Consider the following 8,023-nt stretch of genomic DNA (forward strand, 5'->3'; position numbering starts at 1 on the left):
ATGGCACTTAAAGTTTTGATCTAAAATATTATTGCAACTATAGCCTTTGAATGAATGAAAATGCATATTTTTCAATTAAAGAAAACTTAAGAGAGTGTGGGCCACTTCTGGTGATTGGATTATTACTTCAATAATGATGTCCAAGTTTAAGAATAGCCTACGCAAGAAGTATTTTTTATTTTATTGTATTTTTCATTAATTTTTTTGTAATGCATTAATTTTTCCCCCTCTCTATTTAGCAGCATTAACTTACAATGAAAGACGTCTACCCTCAGGTAGATTCAATGTTTTCCTGCAGTGCTGGATGTTGGGCTCATGATCAATAAGTTGTTTGCATTCGCCCAAACTGATTTTGTAAAATAAAAAAGCGGATGGTGAAGGGTGCAGTTAGCGCGAGTCCCGCTCGATGTGAAGCGGGAGCAGCCGGCAGAGAATTCCGCTTAGTCAAGCCTTCCTCAAACGCCTATGTTCACAAATAAAACAACGATTTGCGCAAAAAGAATGATTAGTTATCACAGTCTATTTTAGTTATCAATTGAGAAGTTGTTACTGATATGATTTGGTGAAAATAATAATATGGCCTGCGAGAAAATAAATAAAAAGAGTGGGGCTGCTATAAGTGCAGGCAGCCTAGGAACAGCATAGTTCAACCCATAGACTGTAAAAAAAAGATGGACGACGCACCTTCAATCTCTTCCATTGAAGAAAAGTGAAGCCGCCATTGTCCCAACAGGGCGCAGCCATATTGCGCTGATTTGGAACCGGAGTCTGCGCAGTAGAGAACTCGGGACCAGAGTCTGCGCAGTAGCGAGCGAAGTGGAGCCGCGTCTCGCCCACACTCCCGCAGAGTCAATCGCAAGCATACGCACCTGACCCTGTTTTAATTAGCCTGACTGCTCCAGTTTTTGTCTGCTGAGAGGATTGTGTTAAAATAAGGTAAATACAACTCCAATATCCTCCTAAAGATCCTCAGTTCACTCAGAGAAGCTGTCAGTCTCAGCTGTCAATCATGATGTCACACTCCCGTTTTTATAGCATCACTTAACTAACTAAAACCAAAATTATTTAAAAAAACGAAAATTTGAACTTACATCAGCGTGATAAAATCTACATCAGATGACAAAAGCCATCGTTGGAAAAAAAATAATTTGACATGAAATTTAATTATTTAGTTTGTCCCATGTCCCATTAGATTGCATGGAGAGGGCGGGGTTTATGATCTATACTGGGACCAGCCGCCTGGGGGCGATCGAAACGCAATGGCTTCACTTTTTAAGACTCGTGCGGCACACTTGGTTCAACCCGAGCGGCAACCTCCCGCTCTCTCTCGTGAAGCCAACAAGGAAGTGACTTAAACTGTAATTCGTCAACTGGCCGCTAGAGGCTGGCTGCAAAAGGGAGTCAATCCCATAGACTCCCCATGTTAAAATGCCTAACTTTACAGCAGAAAAAAACATGTTTACAGCCTGGTTCAAAAAATGATTTTAGTCTATATAGCTAATTTTGCCCTTCATGACAACTGTGAGGGGGGTGAATTTTTTTATAACTCATCCGTTTAAATTATATTAAGCCTTAAAGTTCTGCATAATTAAGGGCGTGGCCACTTGAGTGACAGGTGGATTGCCGCTGCTGTCACCACCATCGAGCTAGGTGGGCGTGGTTTCAACAACCAGCTCCCACCTCTTTGCCCATCTTCGATTATCCGGGAGTTACGCGCGGTGACGCGCTGCTAAGATGGCGACGGCCGCCTCCGCCCACTTTTGAGCTTCAAAAACTATCTTCGGAACCCTACGGGTGACGTCACGGATACTACGTCCATGTTTTTATAGTCTATGGTTCAACCCAGTGGCATGACAACACCGGCCCTCGTGGCCAAAAAACAGACTGGCCCACCGGGAATCCTCCCGGTGCTCCCGATTAGCCAATCCGGGCCTGAGGTCATCTAAGCTTCTGTACTCCCAAACGTTGACAAAACTGTCTTATATAGAAATGTACACTTCATTAATCTCCTATTTATCTGCATATCCAGTCTTCGTCCAAATAAATGCCTTTAGAGTGAATATATGTACTAAAGCCACCTGCCTAACAAAAGCAAATATCAAATCATGATTTTGCGCTAACGGTACGAGTCATATAAGGTATTTATCCTGCCCTACAGTCAAGTACAGCTTTACAGTAGCGGCCAGTGTATTCCGATTTACAAATTATTTTTGCAAGTATTTCTATTTAGCGAACCAAAATCATAACTCATAGTCTGATTCGACAACAAATGATTCTTATGAGACGGTTCTTTTTAGTGAATCAAAAGCACATAACGCAACCGACACAACCTAGTGGAGGGGAAACCAAAGCTTCGAATCAATTGAAGCAATAACTTTGAAAAATAATTCACTGTTTTGAAGCGCTCAGACCTCCATGCGCTACAACAACAACAGCAAAAATACGTTCAATGACTGTTCTACAAAACAACTCACAGTGTTTTCATTAAAGCGTAATCTACAAAAGTGAACATATTTATACCAGTAAATGCCATTAAAGATTAACTATCTGTTGGACCAACAATAATTTTTAAAACTTCATGACTTATTTTATGAACTTAAAAAAGAAAGAAAAAATGACTCAAGATAAATGACAACCGTACATTAAATGCTGGTTCATGGATCACTTGAAAGTCTTGATAATGTAGCGTTTTAATCTCTCTGATCACCAACACTTGTCAATATAATAAATCAACTGAACAAATCTCACAATTATACATGAATAAAGAGCCCCATTCCATATAAGAATCTACTCACATAGGTGTAAAAGTACTGCATCCTCCATTCCTTCATTATGGCAAATGTACAGTATGTCCTTTACTTGTTTTCAGATCCTTCATTAATTAGAATTTCATTGATATTTTGGCGACATGCAAAAGTTTCTCTGTACCTGTTGCAACGGCAAAGCAGATTACTGAAGGCTCATTGGCTTGAATGGTTACCGTTGACAAATGATTGGTTATACTTATATATGCGAAAGGCGGGAAATTTCATGGCGCCCTTCACTGCTGCATTTTGGACAAAAAGCAAACGATGCTGCATCATTTGAATATGCATTCTGATTGGCCAATTTAGTACTGAGAAGAGCCTTTTGCAATCACCTATGACTATTATGAGGCGATTCTTTTCAAAATGAGTTCAATCAGTCTGAAGAATCCTTTACTGGCATAAGATGCACTTTCTATACTTACTTTAAGTATAATTACTTGCCGACTGTCCAAATGATAACACGTTTTTGCATGAATGCAATGCATACAAGTATGCAAAAACAGTTAGGAAACACTGTTGCCCTTCTGAATAGGTCAGGAAAAGAAAGAAAACTGCATTCGTCAATTTTGATTCCATGGGGTCCTTAAGGTTGTTTGAACTAAATTAACTCCACTGGATCGAATGCATTAAGTTCATTACAAGTCTGTTTCCATTCGCACAATATTGACAAAATTAGCATACACTTCTGTTTAGTTAAATTAACTTAACATTTGCAGCACTTAAGCAAGAGATGTTTAAGAGCAAAACCCTGATTCAGGTGCCTGGAGTGGTGCTGTACATTCACAAAAGATGGCAGGAAAAGTCATTAAATTAAACAGTTAATTATTCTAAACATATATTTTGTGTGTGTATATATATATATATATATATATATATATATATATACACACACACACACACACACACACACACACACACACACACACACAAATACCCGATGTAGGCTTTAAATCAGAGATACTATGTCATCTTCATCTTCTATGTCATCTTCGTTTACGTTCTTCGTCTACGTTTTTCATGTATTTTGAATTTTTCCATCTGCAATGACTCAAGAAGATGCCAAGGAAAGGGGATAATTTAGTGGAATTTCAGGAGCACTGTAAGGTCCTCCTTGTCCCTTTTTGTTAAGATGTATGAAATGGTAAGGTCCCCAAAGCAAATCTGTCTTCATTATGTCAATGTCCTAGTTTGGTTTCAGCCCTCCTGTGCACTAGGGTACTATGCATAAGAACACCTCCAGTCATTCAGCACAGAAGCAGAGAGGAGCCCTTTTCTGCTGCCTTCTGCTCTGTCTGGCATAGACAGCTCTGATTAATGGTCCCATTCTGAGGTAATTAATGCTTTCCAGAAGTGCTGCCCGTCTTGCCGGGAACAATCTTCCACATTGCCATGACAGTGTGAGCAGCCAAGGGATGAGTTTAGGAAATTGCATCACATAGCAACCAAATGCATCGTCGATCTCTGCCATTAAGTGAATGCAGATATGCAGCCCAAAAAAAATAAATATCATAATTCAAAAAAATAAATAAACCTGATTGCTGGGCTGTAGCAGCACATCTACAGTATCTGCTTTTCCTGCTTGCATTCATTATATGTACAAGAGTAGGAGGTGATCAATGGTTAATTCTTCAAAAAACCTGACGTGCTGTGAAACAAAAAAGAGAAAATTAAAAAAAGAAGGATGAATGGAGAAAGGTAAAGGCAGCTTGATTGTATGGATAAGACGGAGCAGGTCTGTCTTTTTTTAATGCTGTTCTAATTGTGTTTTTGATTGAGAGCCCAAGCCGATCTGGAACTCTGCAGGATGAGGAAGATGAGACTCCATTCAGAGCAGTCTTAAGTGACACATGACCTGATCAAAGGCAGTTGAGAGTTACCGCTTCAATCAGAGCAGGATTGTGCAGATAAGAGAGGAGGAAAGAAGAGCTTTGACCACGTCCCCCATAACGATTCTCTGGCGACATGAAACAGATGACTTCTAGAAAAAAACATGGGTTGATTTTTTTAAATCCTAGAGAAAAAATGTTTTTTCTCTAACCATACTGTGGACCTTTATCACGTTTTTCTCTTGTTAAATCCTTCATCACTATCTCTACTTTTATTTATTTTTGTAAAAGTGGTATTGAAAATTTTATTTAGATGCTGTAGACTATGCTCACTTATGATTTGACAAGGTGTTCAGAGGTAATCTAAACACAAATCTGAAATTTAAATTAAAAATTACATCTAAAAACAGCATAATTATTCATATCTACACTGCTAAAAATGTGTTTACAATCTATATTGTCAAAAAGATTGCTCTCCCCATAGTTGAGAGGTGGTGGTTGGATTAAATAAAAAAGATGCACTTGAATACCAAAAATACAAGAAAAAGGACCTGGGAAAAGTTTGAGAACTGCATGAAATATCAGTTATTAAAAGAAAATATATAGAATCAAACGGATATTCATAGCTCTACTAAAATTGAAAGAAATGCATGCTATCTGTTATAAAGTGACAGAATATATCAGTGCAAAAAAAAACAGTATAATAAACAATAATAATGAACCTCAAAACAGTATTTTATCATGAGCAACATACAATTGATTCAAGCAACAAAACCAATTAGTTCAGAAGATGAAAGATGATGTCACACGTTTTAACAACTGTACATAAAAAATACTAATAATAAAAAGGAAAAAATAAATGGCTATGATACACTCCATTGAACTGGCAGAGGTGGCAAGACAACAAGATGATTAGAAATGGTGTAAAATGTGTGGCATTTGAGGCAGGGCAGAGATATTGATTGGCCACGTTTATGTGCTGGTACAGGGCATAATTTGTTTTTCCTGGAAATGCGCAGTGATGGATGGCTCCACTTGAGTGACTAAGCCTTAAAGCAAAGACCACTTCCCCTCCCACAAGGTCACCTTGCCTGACCAAAAATTTATTTTTGCACACTACTATTTCTTTATGAGCCATATTGAATGAAGTCAGTCGCTGGAAATCACGTTTGATGGTCGTGTCAGGAGCGTCTGTTGGTTGCACGCAATCCCAAGTAGCCCGCACAGAGATCGTCAAATAAAGGTATCAGACGACAGTATTGATTCGGGATGGGTTTCGCACGCTCTAGCTGAGACGCAGAGGAGTTCAAAGAATATACTGAGGTCTCGGAGAAAAAAAAGGAAAGATAAATAAATAGATTATGCTGAGATGCTTTATTGTGTTTCATGGTTTTCTCAGCGGAAGTGTGAGAGATCAAATAAACTTGCTTCAACTGAAGCGGTTCCTGTCCGTTCCTCTAAATACGACCATATGTCATCCCGGTTTTAAAGCTTCTGGTGGCCTTGAAGATGTCTAGTGCTAAACACATAAAGTCTCAATCATTACAGTAATACCAACGTTATTTTTCAATGTTATCGGCAAGATTTCAGTACTGAATGGCCAGAGGATTAAAGAGAGAGTAGCTCAGAGTTTTTCTACACATGTACTGCTACAAAACCTAGTGATGCGCCTACATAGGAAGCATTTTAAGGCATCAAAAGAGTGTTCCAAAAGGTAGTTAATCAGTGCGTCCGAAATCGCGTACTGTCTGAGTAGGTACTACATTTGAATTTGAATTTACTTCACGACCGTTAAAAAAAGTATGTTCTATATATTATGAATATGGGTAGTATGAATGAAATTCAGACGTACTACATCCGCCATGTTGTTACTGTCACATGACCTACCAGCGTCAGTTGCGTCGCTTCACTGCCATTCATAAATCCTTTTCCGTGGCCTCATGGGATAGTAAAGTGTCCATCGAATGCGCACTTCAGAATCTGGGTACTTTTTGCCTACTCTTTTTCGAATACTATGGATTCGGACATACTACTCACCTCACATACTGTTTTTCGGCTACTATATAGTAGGGAAGTATGCAATTTCGGACGCAGCGTATGTTTATTATACATAATTCACCTCATTTGCCTTTTTTTAATTCATCATTCATGGAAAAGCCAATTCCAGAATATATTGCAATAAGCCTATAATAAACCAAAATATCAGACGAAATGACATGTTTAAAATAAATAAACTTAAATTTCACTCAAAACTAAAACTCAAAATAGTTCAAAACAGATTATTTCACCCAAAATGTGTGTGTTTTGTGTATTTTTTTATGCTTATTAGAGTACACTATATTTTTCAAAGTTGTAAATTAAAGTTTAATGGACTAGGCTACGTCTATAAATTCTGCTTTAAAATTGAATGTTAAATTAAATGTTTTACATGCCGTTTCTTTACAATTTTTTGTAAATTAAATTTAAATTGAAAGTAAATCCTACAGCAGTTTCTTTTTAGAGTATTGTCCTGTTAGCCTACCTATAAGCAACATGCCAACATAACACTCCATTGAGATCAATTGCAGGAAGCAGCTCACGAGAGTTTGGAACAAAGTGTGCTCTTGTGTACACAGGCTAATGGTAAGTTATTATAAACAAAAGCAATTAAAAAGAACGTAAACCCAATAAACAAAGCACACACTGCACTAACTCATACAGTATAGAATTCTGTTGACAGAAAAAGGGCCACCAGGTCGATTGAAAGAAATGAAGGATATTAAACCTTCGCCGATCAATTCAGCTGTATTTTTTAGACAGCTCCTTCAGCGCGCCATCATTTCGTGCTTCACCGTAAACTAAAATAAAATAATAAACCACTGCCAATTCAATCAGTGGGCTGAAGAGGCCAAAGCATTTCGCACCACTCACCATGAATATAGCGTGTGGTAATATTTCCTGTGAACGCGCCAATCCATTTCCATTGTGCCGTTGGTTCTCTTTGAGGCTGTCAGATGAGGTCATTTCCCCTGTCTCATAGCTCTTTATCTTGTGTCAGAGGCCATTGGAAGTGCGGGACACCTGGGTGATGAATATGGACTCACATGAACGATTCATCTTCCCGCCACCTCAGGTTTTTCATCAACGACAGCATTTTTAACTCAGAGTCACAGAAACAGCCCCACCCAGATAGCACAGCGTGAGCTATGGCTTCCACAAACCATCCGAGAAATCTGATGAGCGATTCTTATGAACTGCACAAAACAAACACCAAGAATTCGACAGTCTAAAAGTTTGTTTCTAAAGTCGATTTTGAATCAATGTCTAAACCTTAAAAAGAGAGAGAGATAAAACAAACACTACTGCTTATATCTTCGGTTTACTTTTATTATGGTATGCTGATTTCTCCTG

General features: G+C 38.4%; 1 protein-coding gene across 1 annotated transcript in view; it reads right to left on the reverse strand.

Moving 5' to 3' along the window:
* The window catches only part of nrxn3a (neurexin 3a), a 320,711-nt gene that overhangs the window by 160,525 nt on the left and 152,163 nt on the right, over nucleotides 1–8,023 (reverse strand). The gene's annotated exons all lie outside the window — the stretch shown is intronic.

This window comes from Sinocyclocheilus anshuiensis, unplaced genomic scaffold (genome assembly GCF_001515605.1).
Source record: "Sinocyclocheilus anshuiensis isolate Anshui unplaced genomic scaffold, SAMN03320099.WGS_v1.1 scaffold869, whole genome shotgun sequence".
Classification (NCBI taxonomy): domain Eukaryota; kingdom Metazoa; phylum Chordata; class Actinopteri; order Cypriniformes; family Cyprinidae; genus Sinocyclocheilus; species Sinocyclocheilus anshuiensis.